At 42.4% G+C, this 17,508-nt stretch overlaps 1 protein-coding gene across 3 annotated transcripts in view; it reads right to left on the reverse strand.

Annotated features, from left to right (window-relative positions):
• The window catches only part of LOC124431910 (hemicentin-2), an 85,227-nt gene that overhangs the window by 31,592 nt on the left and 36,127 nt on the right, over window positions 1-17,508 (reverse strand). Inside the window, exon 2 of one of the 3 annotated variants that reach the window (XM_046980326.1) lies at window positions 11,605-11,957. The exons of the other annotated variants lie outside the window; for them this stretch is intronic. The gene's annotated coding sequence lies outside the window, so the exon portion shown is untranslated. The remainder of the gene's footprint in view (window positions 1-11,604; window positions 11,958-17,508) is intronic. 3 annotated transcript variants of the gene reach the window in all.

Raw genomic sequence — 17,508 nt, forward strand, 5'->3', positions numbered from 1 at the left:
ATCCTGGACGGCCGTCCCGGATTCGAAGTTTAATCATGAATTTCACATCGAACTAGATCTTTCGAAGAGCTTTATTATTACACGTTAAGAAATATCGAGGAAAATGATATGGAAAATATTGGAATGCATATGTCGTTATGTTAACTTGCGATACGTCACGAGATTAAATATAAATCTGGACGAGGACGATTTGTTGGGGGGAAACTGCGTCATCTCGAATAAAAAATATTTCATAGTTTGATTGCTCGTACGAAAATGACGAACGAACAATAGAGAAAGAATACCGCGAGCTTCTTCGCCGAGATATTTCTCGATGTTTCTCCGCGGATGCAACGGTGCATGCGACGTTGGTGCACGTATTATTCGTTCTCGCAGTCGAAGAAAAATACAATCGAACTACGCGCGTGACACGGCAGCCTACGGCCGCCCCGCGGTGCAAAGAAATTGCAACGTTCCAATTTCTCTCAGTTTTTCTCTTCCATCCAATTTCTCTCTCTCTCTCTCTCTCTCTCTCTCTCGGTCTCGCGAAATTCTATTATAGCGACCCGATTCCGAATGGTACCGCGGTAGATTTTTGACATTTAATTTTTTAACGGTTCGACTTTGAACGCCCAATCGTCGATGATTCGAAAGCGGATTTTCCTTTCTTTCTTTCGCATAAAAATACGATCACTTGTAGCTTAAGAAATCCTTCGAATGGACTTCCGTAATCGCGCTTCATTTCGTTTACAACGCAACGAATAGTTTGAGGAAAAAAGAAGAAGAAACGTAGGAAAGAAGGAAGCGGAGGGTTGGGGGGAGAGAGAGAGAGAGAGAGAGGCGAATGGACGCATTCACAAAAGTAGACGAAGCTAAAGTAAATACTACGAGAAGGGATGGGTAGGTGGTAACATCGGAAGCTCGACAACTCGAGACGCAGTAACGACGTTTCCGTATCTCGAATCTCGCTACGTAAAAAAGAGCTCCGCTTGCCGACGGCTGTAAAAAATTTCGCGAGACTCATCCTCGTTAGGTGGAAGGATCACCGGGACGAATCTTTGTGTCCTGTCGAGCCTCGGGTAAAAAAGGAATAGGAGAAAGGTAGGGAAAAAGAAAAGAGAGAAAAAAAAGGAGCACGTAAAATGAGATCGAGGAACGTGCGAGAGACAAAACTACGTACGCCGCGCGCGACAGCGTTTCAATTCTCTCTTTTTCGGAGAAGTTCTTTGTACGTTGAGATCATTATAAACTTAAAAAACATAACGCGCGACGAGTATAAAAAGACTTTTTTCACCGGTACGTAGGCGATTCATACGCGAATATTTATGGTTAAATATAAACTTTGCCCCTTTCCCCTGTTTTTTCTTTTTTCTTTTTTTCTTTTATAGCTATAGCATACGAATGTTTTTGTTAATTAGAATCGGGACATTGGCATAAATCGGTCGGCATAGCGCGTTAAGTGTCGCGAGAAGAGCGAAATGGAACGGCTTGGAAGTGTCTCCCTTTGCGTACGTTCGCGTTTTGCGAGAAAAATAGACGGCTCGGAGATGTTGCGATGACATCATCGGTGGAAGAGAAGAGAAAAGTAGAATACCGGTAGAACTAAGAGAAGGAAGAAGAGAAGAGCGAGGCTCTCGGGAAAAAGTAGAGAGGTTGCAAGGGGTTGGGTATGCGATAATTCACTCTCGACCGCGCGCGGCAGTCTCTGGAAATGGAGTCAACGCCGCGTCGAGCTCTCCCACCTACTCTTTCATCCCGGAGACTCGCAGTCGCGACGATGGAGCGGGGGAGAGGCTGCTGCCTTAAACGGGTTTGTATCCTCGATGAGGGGCAAATTAGGTTAGCACGAAAACAACCTATATACTCTTCCTCTCTTCTGGCGAGCTCTCGAAAGCTCACGAAAGCTCTCTTTCGTTCGAGAGACAAATACACCTTGAAAATGTTGGTTATCCGAAATAATTAAAAGACAATTACCATTTGAATGGAAAAAGGACAATCGTCCTTTTCCATAGAGTTTCTTCTTCGAGTTTGTTCGAATTGTCCGAAAGAAAAGCTCAAATATCTATATCATTTTCTCATCTTATTTATCGGAGACGAACGATCGAGAGAGACATTTCAGCACTTATCTCGGCATTCTCACGGATATAATCGCTTCGACCTAACGATTTAAATTTCAACTCCCAACGGTAATCTCGCGTAATATGCTCGCGCACGTACGAGGATGAATTATTCAATAGCGTTACTGAAAATTACCATAGCGTATCGCCGAATTATTGTTGGAAAGCGGTGATTTCGATTACATTTGGGGTGGCTGGTTAAGCCGAAAGGCTTCCCGACTTACAACACGGAAAAGTATAATCGGACGGTATAGTAATTTTATATTCTAAATGTCAGCCAGTTTGGGATTTTACTGAGATTCGATAGAGGAAAAATATACGTCAGAGTGCAATGACTGGGTCGAGATGGGTGGGGGGAGAGAGAGAGAGAGAGAGAGAGAGAGAGAGAGAGAGAGAGAGAGAGAGAGAGAGAGAGAGCAGAGATGGAGCGATGGGTCAGAAGACAAGAATATTTTATGTTTTGTGTTTTGATATATACAGCCCGAGAGAATTAAATTTCCCCCTTTCACGTGCGCATTCCCAGCGCATCACTCGCGTTTCTCGTCCTTTTTCACTAGTCCATTCTTTTTCCCTTTTCACTCGGGGCCATACTGTAACCCGAGCGCGGAGACACGTCCGAAACGTAACGCAGATTAATCTGTTTGTTGATCCAACTCGTATTCTTTCTCTACGTCCTGTTCTCTTCGTCTCGCGTCTCTCTTTGGTAAATGATGGAAGGCATTTCATCATATCCCCTTCAACGTATATTTTTGCACCGTCTCTGTTTTCATTTCCCTCGCAGCCCTCTCTCTCTCTCTCTCTCGTTGCGCGTTGTTCCTTCGCACGATAAAAGGAGCAAACTTTTCGGCTTCTATCGAGAGGCATTAGAGCTTAATAATAAAGAAGAAAGGGAGAAACAGCGAGATGAAAAAGAAAGAAAAAGATGGAAGGAAGCCGACAGTTAAGCCGGCTTTATTTCTTATTTCTCTTCGAATGCCGATCGAACGAATCGGTGGCACGAACAAAAGGGAACGAACGCGCTTATAAATGGAGAAACGAGAAAGCGAATTAATTGATCGTGATAGTCGTCCGAGCTCTTTTTTTTTTCCCCTCTACCGACATTGGGGGGCAGGCACAATTAACATCAAAGTTCAACTCTGTCGGAGCTCTGGTGTGCGGACATAAATTTCTACGATAGAAACCTCCATGGTCCTTTGGTCGTTATTAAATCCGAGCACAGTTTAAAAAATGATATTCGATTCGCAAATCATAAAACGCGACCACATCCGTTTCTTTGGAAGACCGAATGATACTACCGAGAAATTCAATAATAATAGTAAAGGAACTATCTATATAGATATATGGTAAAGAGTATGAAAAGTTAGATACCCAGGAGATACGTTGCGTTACTTCTGATTCAAAGTTATAGAACGCGCGTATACATACGTACTCCCTCCTTTCTTCTACATTTGCCATTCTTTGTATCTCTATCACGGGTCAGATTCTTCGATAACGCGAAAGACGTTTTCAAATCGTACTCGGTATTGAGATACTTTTTATTTCCTTTAGCGCATATTCCATCGAAGCGTAACTCTTTAACGGCAACTCCGACAATTCCCGAAAGATCTTTATCGTACTTTTAGCATGGTCAATGGACGAGGTTACGAATGGATCGTCGGATTTTTTCGATGAAAGCCCATGGAAAGGGCCATACTCTTTTTGGTAGCATCGATGCGTTCCTTGAAAATTTTGCTTTTGAAAAGTGCGTAGAGGAATAAACAAGAGCGTAGAGGAAGGTAATACTTTTTATCACGAATCGAGTATGATACGGGTCTATTAAAACAGTCGAATTCGAAAAAGCGACGAGTTTAGATAATTACATAATTATTGGACTCGCGGTCCATTAGGAAGGTAATAGAGATCTTCGAGAGTAAATTCATGAAGCGCGAAATAGCCTGTATTTCGTTGGCTAGGTTGCAAATAAGCCTTCGGTTCCCTTGAGAAAGCAAAAGCTCCCTCGGCTCGTACGTGCAAATCCATAATTAATATTAAGTAACAAAGTCTGGCGTCCTCTCTCGAAACCGCGACTACACGATTTACGTATCGTTTATTATACTTTGCCACCGCTTGCAACGCGTAAAGAGAATAAAGCGTTTTTCGAGCCCAAATACGATCTCGACGTACGACCTTGTTTGCGGTCCCCCTCCCTTTAACCCTTCTTCTCCCACCTCTCTTTTGCTCGTACGAGCAATCATCGGATTATTCGCGCGCGGATAATAAGGATTATAAGCCTGTACGCGGTGAATACGACACGGTTAGTTGTCGAATTAGATGCGCGTAAGACGCAATTGAGAACGTTAAACCGTGCCATTGGTTCGATAAACTTCGTAGTAGCATTGTTAATAAATAATTATTGGAACAAGTTGGAACAAATCGTCATACGAGAATAAGCATGCAAAGTGACCGCGTACGCGAGAAGCACGTAACGCGATCTCAATTTGCAACGACAACACACAACTGGCATAGTCGTCGATACGAATGTCTCCGAACAAAAGCATGCGAAACAAGCGCGAACGTCGGCATTCTTTTTCCTCTCTCTTATACTCGATACTCGTTTTCAGTTGGCAATCTCTCTCGTTCTTCCTATCTACAGATAGTCGAGATTTTTCTCGACTCGTGCGGCCTGCCATTAGATAATATTTATTCAAGGCGCGTTCTCGTGCAACGTGAGCGCTCGCCTTCGGGGACGAACTCGCTGAGCCGCCAACCGAATGTAAAATAAAAATATATGACATTAACGCACCGTCGCCGTCAGCTTTTAGCATTATTCCAACGGATTCTCCTCTCTCATCTCTTTCTTCCTTTCTCTCTATCTACGCTTTCCCATCTATCTCTCTACTTTTCACCGTCTCGCGCGCCGAGAGAGAGAGAGAGAGAGAGAGAGAGAGAGAGAAAACTCTTCAGCGAGAAATCACACAGCTATGCGCTCACGTATGACCTTTCGTGGACGAGGCGTGATCCACGTTTAAAAGGACGTGAAAATACGCGTACGCTTAAGGGTATACGTGGACGCACACGAAACAGTATCTATGAGGGTTCACCAGGATCCGTAGTAGTATAGCAGTGGTATTATATGTTTTTAGTGGTAGTGGATGGTGGTCGGTAGAGGCGACTATGGTGGTAGCGGCTTTTGCACTTCTGTCCCTTTTCTACTCACGTCCCACTCGTACTTTATTTGCTTTGCAGCCGTTGGAAGAAAGAAGAGGAAGAGTGAAAGAGCGAGTCCAACGCGAGCGGAGAGAGAGAACGATAGAGAGAGAACATTTTTCACAGAACCGTGTGCTTTCAACTGTTATTTCAACGAAAATTCGCCAACGGCTCGCCATTGTCCCTGGCTGTCGCTACTACAACGGATTCCAGATATTGTCGCGATTTTTTCCCCGCATTTCTCCTCGCTCACGTTTCTCTCTCTCTCTCAGAGTGACACACCACACAGGTTTACAAATATACGCATACACGGTTGCGTACGCGAGAACACGAGAAACGAAGAAAGCTACGGATCAGAAGCTTCTCATGGATTTCTCTCTCTCTCTCTCTCTGTTCTCGCTTATTCGCATCGCCTTTCTTTTCCTTGGTGCAAAAACAAATAAGAATGGATGAATCTATTAGCGTGCACGGACAGGTCGAATCGGTCATACCGAGTCCGAGCGGCGTTCGTTAAGGTACCAGTTAATCTTGATATATTGCTTTATTAAAAAAGTATTAAACTCCGGTCATTTGACTGGCGAAAAAATTTACGAGGGTAAAAAGCTCCGCCGTTAGCGTTGCTTAATCTTCTTGGACAAGCACGAATCGTGCTGATCCAAGAGATTTCGTGGCGAGTGTCGTGCGATAAAGGTACGAGAACTTACGATTAGATCTTACGGTCAGTAATTTTCGACGATCGTTCGTAGAGTCAGAAAACGTTCATTTGCTGCTAGGCTTCAAAGTGATAAAGAAGGGAACAACCCAAAAACGATTTCAAAGCTGAACGAAAGTTCGCCTCGTCCTTTCCTACTTTACGGTGAATTTAACGGTGGAAAACGTTTCTTCGTTTGCAGAGTTCTTTTCGGGAGAAAGGGAAACGGCTTTACGAATGACGATCTCTTTAAAGAGATTAGAGACAAATTGAATCTTTCACCGTCCTCGACCTTTTTTAACGACCCTCTCTAACCCAACAGACGAAAATCTCGAAGCAATTTCTTGTTATTCTCGCTACTCTAATCCACGACCTCTGTGTCATCGTTTTCAAAGTTGGTGAACGAACGAAAGAATATCGAATGGTCGATTATAAATTCTCGATAGGTATCTTTCGAAAGAAATAGAAATCAATAACGTCGCTGATCACCGCAAAGAAAGTTCTCGACGATATCAAAGTTATTCGACGTGGAATCGTACGTGTTTCGCTTTGAAAAATACTACATCCACTCTATGCTCCTGTCGGGTTCAAAGGTCGCACGAGTATTTACTTGTTTGCTTTTCATTGTGCTCCGCAAATATACCCCTGGTCCATCTCCCTTTCGACTTTGGCCGCGCGACGCTGCGAGAGAAAGCTCAATCTTTAATTTTGACCTGGCCTCGCTCATAGAAACTACTACCGGACACTAGGCCGTTTTATTCGATTACGCGACAAAAGGATTCTTCCTCGTTGTCAACGAAGAGCGTCCGATAGATTTTCTTTTGCGGCTTCTCTTAGGTCGAAACGAGTACGACAGCCACTGTCTTTTTCAGGATTCAACCTCGAGGATATCTTATTCTCGTGTCGTACGTTGCAACGAGATAGCAACGTTACGTTTTCTCTTTTCTCCTTTCTCGTCTCCGTTTTTCAAACCGGAATTCAACCACCGTCCGTTACTACCTTTTGTCCGCTGGCGTTTGGCTTTGGAAGACCGCGGATCGTTACGTTTCTTTCCCATCGGCGCAATATTATTCTTAGTTGTCACGGGGCCTCGAACTATCCAACATGATTTTTCATTATCGCACTTTATTTCTCTTTTTCTACGACACAATCAACGAGTCCGCTGATCGATATCTATCTATTGAGAACTATTGCAAATCGACTTTCCACGAAACGCAGATGCTAGACGCACGGCCAAAGGAAACTGGACGTGGATCGAGTTATGTAAAATGCTTCGATCCACGTAAAGCTCCACAGTATTCGATCTGATTTTATACGAACTATCTGTTTCTTTCCGAAGGAAACAAGTAAAACGTTAGATGAACGTCACCGCCGCCTCTTTTCGATTTTTCTTCAGAAATCACATAGATATATCTGGAAAGGATTATATATATCTGGAGGGGAACACTCGGTTAAAACATTGTTAAGGGAACAAAAGAAAAAAAACAAAAAAAAAGAAGAAAGGATGCTCGCGTAACTCGGTCGAAAACGAGATTTTGCTTGTTTTCGAGAAACAAGAGAGTTACTAATGACCCGCCGGCTAAACGTCGAGGGTGAAATGAAAGGGAAAATGATGCTTTCGAGGGTAACGAGAAAAAAAAAAAAGGGGCACACTTACTGATTGTGACATCGACTAATTTTTCATCAGAGTGGCTAGGTCGATGACAATACGACCAAACTGGCAAGAGGCAATCGTAAATAAAACGAATAACGCGGCACAGTTCTATGCGTAAAAATAAATTCGAAATTGTTATAGCGACGAGAACGCGAGCAGCAAATCTCACGATTCGATATTTCTAGGTAGCTTTTCCGTTTTTTTTTTTTTTTTTCTCTTTTTCTACGACGAAACTTTGCAACGGATACACGCAACGAGCAACAAATCCGACAAATGGAATATATTTGCGAGAACACAAGGGATGTGATATTTTGAGAGTTACTATCTCTTCGCGACTAAAGGAAATGTTGTTGTATCGGTGAGAGAAAGAGAGCAAATTCGTCAAAGGAAAAATCAAGAGCAACGAAGCTACGACGTCTCTCGTTCGAAATAATAATTCCAACTTTTGAATATGTATCGCTCAAAATCCGTTATCGCGTTAGTCCTCTTAACGAGTAAGCGTTATGTCGGACGTTTTTAACGGGCAAACTTAAATCTTTCGGAAAAGAGAATACGAATGTTGAAAAATTCATCCGAACGTGTACAAAGTATATAGCTCCGTCAGTGTCAACGAGCGCATCGATATTCTTCTATAGTCGTTAAAAGATTAACTCGCGTCAACCTGAGGTCCTCTATTTTTTCTCTCTTTTCCCTCTTGCAGACATCGTCGGTTGATAGGAAAAGCTCCGTTGATAGGGCGTATCTTCCACGGCTAAAGATATCATTTTAAAAGAGAAAGGAAGATAACTCGAAGGGTTGCTAGGTATTATATCCGATATAAGTCGTAAATAGTGGCACACGTATAAAGAAGGCAGGAAGGAAGGAGGCTTTTTCACGAAGGTTAGAAAACTTATTCAGAGCATAAGGATGGTTGAAAGGAAAGTACCCTGTGGGAACGTCAAAGAAAGCAGCGTGACTTATCGACGGCTTTTACCGCAAAGTGCAATACCACTCTTTTCATCTTTCTCTACCGCCCCCCCCCCCTCTCCTCGCTCTCCCTCTCATTCTACCTTTCCGTTTGATCCTCTCAGCGAGATACGAGGTCTCTACGCGTGCGAGCGGAGTTCGGCGAGAGAAATAGGAAAGCGAAAGGTATCGCGGAAAAAAAATGTTCGAATATCACCGCTTCGATATCTCGATTCGATATTCTATTCTATAACATAGCTATCGCGTAAGAACCCAGCCGATATATGTACGGTACGCGCGTATACGAAAGAAAGAAACGCATATGCGACATTTATTTCAATGGTCCGATCTATCGGACTAATCGCCGAGTTTGGATAAACGCGGATCGTTATCTTTGTAATTCTTTCGAAATCTAGAATAGAGAATCGATTTACTCTCTCTCTCTCTCTCTCTCTCTTAAGTATTTTACTTGCTACGTTGCTAGCAAAGTATGTCAAGTATAATTTATACGTTTTGCGATAGCGTGAGATGTTTCTCTTTCTCTCCTTTTTGTAGAATTTCCTCTTCCTTAATCCGTAGACGACGATAGAGAATAGTCTCCATGTACGCGCCATTTTATTTTAATGTTTTTAGAAAAGAGCGCTTCAACAATTCGGACGTACTTGGTAGATTCTGAAGGTTCTTCTCGAATGGCACGCCGAAATGGAGCGGAACGAGAATCTCCGAATAAGCCGCTTTTCTATGCGCCCACGATTTTATTATCGAGCCGGCGCTTTGGCAGCTCACGAGCCTCGAACGATTTTGAGGATGAGGGAGAAGAGCAGATTTTTATTCCGTTTTCGATGGACCATCGACGAGTACAAAAGCATCCTTTCGCGATCGTTGAATGTGTTTGTATATTTTTTTTTTCCTTCATATCGTCAATTTGTGTTTCTAATCAAAAGATTCGATTAAGAAAATTCAGGTAATAATTTAATCATTATTATCGTGTAACGCACGACGATTACATTATTTTCATACTATCATTAATATCGAGAAGCATCACGACAGTCGCGAACGATTCGCTTATGTGGTAACATTAAATCCTGGAGGTTTTCTTCGGAAGGCAAGAACGATGATACGCTTGTGACGTAACTAATAAAGTTGTTATTGCGAGACTTTATGATAATTGCGAAGCACGCAATTCCTCGTCTTAAAACTAATTACCTCGAAAGTCGGAACAACCGTAAGTAAATACCGTGTTTCTCGCAATCTATGCATACGCGTTAAGGATACTAAGATAACGTTTCTCTGTTCAAAACTGGAGAAACCATTCCTAGAGTTACATCATTTGTTTAGTCGAATCTCATTAAAATTAAGTCAAGAGTAGATATTATGTAGGAGTAGAAAATTAATCGTACGAATTCTACCCTCTCTCGCTCTCTCTCTCTCTCCCCCCCCTCCCTCTCTTTCTCTGTTTCTCTTCGCCGTGAAATTTTTAATCTTTGTCATGGTAGTTACTAGGACGAATATAAATTTCCAGCGATAAAGGTAAACGTATGGAGGAAGAAACATATCAAAGGCGATAAAGGGTATTAAAATTTCCGACGATATCGCGCGTTTTATCGTACAAAGGACGTTCCCTTGGCTTTCCAAGCTTCCAACGACTTTGGACTAATCGACGAGGGAAGTGACGCATTGATTCCGATAAAAGATCGTCATATAAACATATTCAGTTGGCCTATTCGATTCGATAGTGTAATCGCCAACTCGCAGATACTCGCAGAGTATGGCAGAGGATAGATGTCCGATGGTTCAATCCGACATAGATACTCGTACATTAAGCCTTGAATTACGTGACTCATCACACAGAGTGAAGCTTAATGTCAGAGCTTGTTAATTACGTGCCGACCTACCGTTCGTGGTACTCCTAATGCCGGGTATGGAACGAAACAGGAAGCCTCTCTCTCTAGCTCGTCAACTATGTGACACGTCAAACGATAAGCCACAAAGTTACGCCGCCATCGTGCCGGAATCGGGCTGACTAGCAGGACAAATTCGCCGAGCGTTCATGAAAAAATCACGTTTTCGGTTTTACTTGTCTCCCGCGTTAGCCAGGAAGCGAGAGAAAAAGGGAAAAGTGAAAGTCGAAGCGTGACCGATCCTTGAAAATTGGCACGGACGTTGATTGCTTTCTCGCGACCAAACCACGAGATACTGGATTGGCATCGATATTCTCAATACCGTTAAAATAGTAATTAACTCTTAGCGCTACGATATATTTTATTCTAAACAAGGTCGTAAAATTCGATCAAAATGACGAATTATTGTCAATTTTTCGTAAATCGAGTTTGTTCGTAAATTCTAGGCCATTAATAATTCGATTAAAATAACATTTTGTCTCGAGTATACGCCAAGCTTTAAGCGCAAACGTAAAAATTGCTCGAAAACGGTCAAAATTGCTCCCATAAAGACTTCTTCCTCCAATTCTCGCCGAGATGTAAGATAAAGAAAGAAAAGAAGAGAATTTCGCTGTCTCCTTTAAAGTTATCGCTGACCGTGAAGTGAGTCTTCACGCAACCCTAGAATGGAAGAATAATGAGAGCAAAGTAAATGATAAAATATTGCGGTAGAAGAAAGGTCTCGCCGGTGGCTCATTAACCCTCATTTGGAAAGCGAGCTCCGCGCGTTTCACTGCTTTCTCCTTTCCTACAGCTACGACGGCGGCTCTTTCCTTTTCTGAAAAGGACTCCCGCCGCTCCGTGAGAAAAGAGGCGGCGAGCTTGCAAAGCCATGCTCTTTATACTCCCATTAGGCACGACGAGGACTGGAATAAATCGTTGGCGTTTCTACTTTTTCATCGCGAACGTTTCGCGACCAATTTCTTTCGGAGAAGGCCTGCCGAAGTCTCTCTCTCTCTCTCTCTCTCTCTCTCTCTCTCTCTCTTTTATACTCTTACGCTTACACGTATAAAATCGTAGATAAATGGTTTGACTATAGTCGAACCCTTGAAACAATCGCCATGGTATGGATCGATGGAAAAGTTTGCTTACCGACAAATTTCTTGAGCAAATTCCTCGACGATTAAATATGACGATCTTCTGTGCGTATATCCATGTCACAGATGTATATACACATACTATCTACATATAGATTTATCCGAAGAATAAAAATTCAGAGAAGAAGGAAGATATTCTCTCCCGCTAACGACGGTCCTTCATCCCTCCCTTCTCTCATTCTCCTCTTCAATGGGACGCTTTGGACGGGAGTGTGAAACGCTTCTGAAGTTTGTCTTCTCTTATTCCCGCGTTAGACGTTACTGGAAACTGGGATAAATCATCGCCATTTCTCTGTTGTACCTCATAGAGAACATCACTCGTCTCTGATTATTTCTCTCACGTGAGATCTGCTCGAGGAACGTGAAATGACAATGAGGATGAATTCATTGAAGCAAACACGTTAAAATATTCCTTTTTCCCGAGTTTTTCAATGGCGAAACCGTATTTACCGATCTGTTTGCGAATCTCGCGCGATCGAATAGCATTGAGCGAGAACGCCAACAAATTTACGGTCGCGTTCGATCGTATATCTTTGGTCAGTCCGTTAACTATGCGGACAATCGATTTTCCCGAGAGTTCGAAGCCAGGAATAATGGACACAACGGTATGCACGAGAATGGTTATTAAGCGAAAGGAATGCCCACAATTTCCTCCGTAGCGATACTTTACCGAGCGTAATAAATGCAAAGGTAACGTTCAATAAAATAGATCGTTCGATCCATCTTGCCGTTTATAGTAGATAAAATGGAACACATCGAGGAGAGAAATTCGGACCGGAGAGTGACCGCTGATTTAATTAAAAGAAACAACGTCGTACAAGCATCCAGCCGATCGACCGTCGCGTACGAGTGCCAACTAGCGACTGTTTCGTCCTTTCCTCGTCATCGTCCTCTAACGCTTATGTTTTCTTTCTTCCATACCCTACTCCGAAGCGTACCTTGTATATACTTAGGTATATCGTATGTAAACAAAAATAATCGTTCCTAAGAATCCAAAGACGCGCAAAAGGACTGCAACAAAAAAAGTTATTTCCATCGGTATAGGAACGTCTCGTAATACGCATATATATATATATATATATATATATATATATATATATATATACACGCGCGCGCGCGCACACACACACAAATATTATCTCTCGCTCCTCGCTTCGAAAATCAAGGAGTCTTCCTCCTCGTTTCTTGAAATTGTCAAACCTTGTCGAACTTTTCTTTCTTTCCTTCCCTCTATCCACCTTCGTACTATGCTCGAAAAACTTTTTACCGCCACATACCGAAACTAACTCAACTTCGTCGAAAGACGAAACTTTTGTTCGCACCGTTCGACGCTACGATTAACAAGCCCAAGTTACTCCAAGAATTGAATTTGTTCCGACGATTAATAAAAATTCGATCGATCCTTCCTTTTTCCTCGATTCATGTCTATATGCTTTGAGAGATCCAAGTATAATAGATTCCATTTAACAAAAATTTATATAACAAAATCTATATAGGTAGAAGCAATGTTTGCGCAAATGCCCGCACGTTAAAGGATATTTCGTTCGCGCACATGTAATTTTCGTTAAAAGACGACCGTACGAGTCCCGTTTAACCGCAAAACGATTTACTTCTACGCGTATTATATGCTATCCTTAAAGCGAACATTTAGACTTACGTAAACGCATAACGTATGCTCGCACCTTGTAAAGCGACATTATGTTTCCGTAAAGGTTACCCTTTGAACGGTACTAACGTTGCAACGATGAGAAAAAATATTTCACCGAGAATGATTTTTATTTTTCATTGGTACTGCTTCATACAGGGATAAAAAGTTTTCCAACGAAAGACGCCGCTACGGATTTTTTGTGCGACGACAATGACAATTCGACGTCGGGAAGCTTCGCATTATTCGGTCTATGACAAGATCAAAGGTTGCTTCACGAAGCCTGTGGTTTTCGTAACCGCATCGAGCGCGCTCGGTAAAGCTGAGCCACCGCGACTCGTAATCGCGATCGATAGAGAAGATCGTACAACGTGTATTTACACGATCTTCGACGAGCTTCATAATTGATTTCCAAAGACGGCCGAATATCCACAATTTAGTTTGCCATTGCTGTTAGAAACTCGCGCGTACACTTTCCAAATGAGGGAAAGTTGAAGTACCTCCTACCACCTATCCGTCGGAAAATTTCGCATTCTCTGTATTATGTTCCGTATATATCGTAGTAACGAATTGAATTTAGTTGGACGATTATCGATTTACGTTAAGATCAAAGCAATTTGCACGGGAGATTCGCAACTCGGACGATAAAGTCGGCGCACATAGACGTTTCATCGCAATTGTCACGATAAAGGCGAGAAACCGAGCGAGAGAGTTTAAATGAAATTATAAGGCTGCTTCTCTTTTTACCTCCTTTAATTCTCTCTCTCTCTCTCTCTCTCTCTCTCTGTCCTCGGAATCGGTTCGAGCATCGGACATATAGTCGACGTCGAGGATCGTGGAGCGAAGGACGAACCATGTTCGACCACAGAGGGATAAAGAGGGAATGAACGGAGAGATGGACGGGGAGAAAGGTGAGGTATCGAGAGGCACGGTACTCCGTCGGAGGTCGGAGGTGGCTTAATTGCCCGGTAATTGCCGCTGTCTGCGCCACGGCGACAATAGGACGCGAAGATTGGAACTTTACCAAATGACATAGACGCGCCCGGAATACGTTAACAATTATTCCATAATAGAGCGTTGGTGCAGCCACGTTGGTCGGTCCGCGAAGCGCGGAAATATCGTTCCTAAATCCTCCTGTAAATATTATCCGCTTCGTTCCCATCACACTTTTACGTCTATTTTACTTTATTTTCTTATACATCGATAAAGACCGTCCTAATTGCGAAGAAAAATTCGTTACTTCACTGAAACATAAAGCTGAGTATACCTAGACAAATATATATATATATATATATATATATATATATATATATATATCCGTTTGGAGAGGATACATACTTTGGCGCATTAAATGTATTCCCGGCGCAATTTTGCTGCGTTAAACGTTTATGAAAATTTTGCTCGCTTGAGCATCGCTTTCGAGTATCGATGCTGGCGCTATAAAAAGAAGCGGAACGAGGGAAAGTACGGCTTTTCTAGAACGCGTCGAACGCTCGACGCGACCCAGAGGAGGAGCAACGATAAGAGGGTGTAAAAGGAGAAGTAAAATGGAAGAGAACGAGGCGATGGTGTAAAGAAGCGAGGTACGGTGCATGCAGCCGCAACAACACTATTCACATGGAAACGAGTAGCACGAACGTCGAACGACGTTGGCAGTTTGAGGGGCTTTAACGATTCGATCGTTCGCACCGCGATTTACGGCTTTCATTCCCCGATCCGACCAAGCTTACAACTCGTGCGCGCAAAATAGACATCCGCGAGCGTATAAAAACTTTCCATGGAACAGGGTCGAAATGGAAATAAACGATGGGCGATCGTTTGAGGATGCTTCATCATCTTCGAGACGATGAATTAATCGTACGGGGGGATTTCGAAAATCGAGTTACGTTTATTTAATTGTGGCTAATTTGGTTCTTTTTGCCCCCAGGCAAAGCGCAACCACGTAGGAATCTCCGTTCTTCACGTTTTCGCGGCGTGCTCGATTGATTTCGACATGTGGGTCGTACGTGATACTTGATCCGACCGAGCAATTATCGGGGCTACCTGGCCTTTTCGCTCCTCTCACCCTCTCCTCGCCCTTCTCATCACAATCTTTTCCTTTTTACCATTCAATCCAATGCCAAAGAAAACTTTTCCAAGCCGTAATTTCAAATTCGAACGAGATTCTATGGAAAAACGTCAAGTACCGCGTTAAGTGCGAATGCGCGACTACTTTCGTCCCTTTCTTTCAAAGTTTATCGAAAAGTCATGCGTTTTTTCTTAGAGTTTCGAGGAAAAAAAAAGAAAAAAAAAAAAAAAAAAAGAGAGAAAAAAAATCATTTTATTCGACGATTTATAAACTACCTAGAGATTGCAATTTTCCCTTCGTTACAATTATCGATTAACATTTCATAGTGCGGCCGCTCGTTAAGAGTCTCGCGGGACTTGGGTAACTCTCGTTGGAAATTATTGAAAAATCACGACCGTGCTCTCGCCGTGAATAGTCCTGATATATATCTACGCGTCTGCGTTTAAATACGTGTGACGAGTGTTAAAAAAAGTGCTAAAAGTGTAAAAAAAGAATGGGCATAAAAGAAGAAAGATCGACGAAGATAAAACATTACGTTACACGGTAAGTAAGCACGTAAGAAAAGGATGTAACGCTAAATGCTGACTTATCGTGCACGTACTTACCTATCCACTCGTATGCGTACGAGTTTTCATGAGAGAAGAAAAAGTAAAGGAGAAACCAATGTTCGCTCGTTCGTTTCCTGAGGCTTTAAAAAGATGCTTATACAGCTACGTAAAGCACATGCACGCGTATTCACTTTTAACCGGATAAGCACTTGCGTTTTTTCTACGATCAACGATTATTACGGTTAATACGAGGAGAACATGTCTCTATTTTAAATTTCTATCGATGAAAATAATACTTACCATCTTATCGAACAATCATGTTCGATCGCGACAAATTATTTTCCGAAAAATTCATCGTGCGGATGAATAAAGATGCTCTTGCATTCGTTGCTTGTAAATCGTATTCATTCGCTCTACTCGATTATATCTCCTTATATTTTATACGAAACGCGCTATCTCCTCTATCCAACGCCCTAATTTTAACCAGCGGAATTAGATTCGATTAAGAAACAAAGACGATTTTTTCTACGTAAAAGAAAAATCAAAAAAAAAAAGAAAAAAGAAAAAGAAAAAAAAAGAAAACTCAAAGAAGAAAATTCATTATCGGATCTTTTCTGATACGCTGTTAAATTCACTGAGCGACTTGTATACAAACGACGAATACAATACGGTTCACCGAGCCGATAAAAATAATTAGATCGCGCTCGGTACGGGGGTGGGGATGAAGTTGGAGGTTGAAATTAATTTGATCGCTTTAATGAGCTCGCTTTTCCAGTCTCAAACCGCTCCCAGCTGCTTTCTCGCGGTGATAGCGGGGCGGTGGCGATGCTAGAAACGGTGCTGGAAATACTGCTGCAAGTGGCGGCAAGAGTCGGCCCGACTTTTTTCCAATTAATAACCGGGAGGAAACGTCGGCCAAGTAACTAGTTTTCCGCTTCGTTCGTAATATAGCCGCAGAGGATTCGGCTACGTTCACACCGAATCGGCATATCCGACTAGACGAATACCTCGCGGCTAAAGCTATTCTCTCTCTCTCTCTTTCTCTCTCTAGTTTTCTCTCCCTTCGTTCTCATCCACATCGCGCTCATTTTGATCAACGAAGAGCTTCGAAAACGGAGCCACGCGCTGCCTAATTAATTTCTATCTACCGAAAGATAACGAAAGATTTATTGGCTTTTGATCCGAGCTATTTTCCCGATACGACGTCACGCGATATCGAATAATCTAGCTAACCGCGATGGTGTTACGTGAAATATATTTGTAGAGACGATATGTGACCCGATTAAATTGACGCCTCGACTCGCTCTTTTGTTAAAAATCCAATTGCAAATGTATTCCGCGGACGAAGAAATTTCTTCGAGTGACTGTTAATACGTTATCATGAATGAAAATTACGTGAATTAACGTTTAAAACGATCGTAGATTAATTCCATTTCACTTCCTTTTCCTTTACAGAATTTTTGGGCGTTAAGGGTTTTCTTTTTTTTCTTTTGCCAAAGTTATATACCTTTAGAATTCGCCGTAAAGAGAAATTTGAAAGTTTCGTTTCTTCTCCCCTAATAAATATTCGATTATTGCTAGTGCGCACTTAGAGGCGACCCGTGTCAGTGGCGGCCGTTGTGTCTGCTCGGTAACTCG

Source organism: Vespa crabro, chromosome 22 (genome assembly GCF_910589235.1).
Source record: "Vespa crabro chromosome 22, iyVesCrab1.2, whole genome shotgun sequence".
Taxonomy (NCBI): domain Eukaryota; kingdom Metazoa; phylum Arthropoda; class Insecta; order Hymenoptera; family Vespidae; genus Vespa; species Vespa crabro.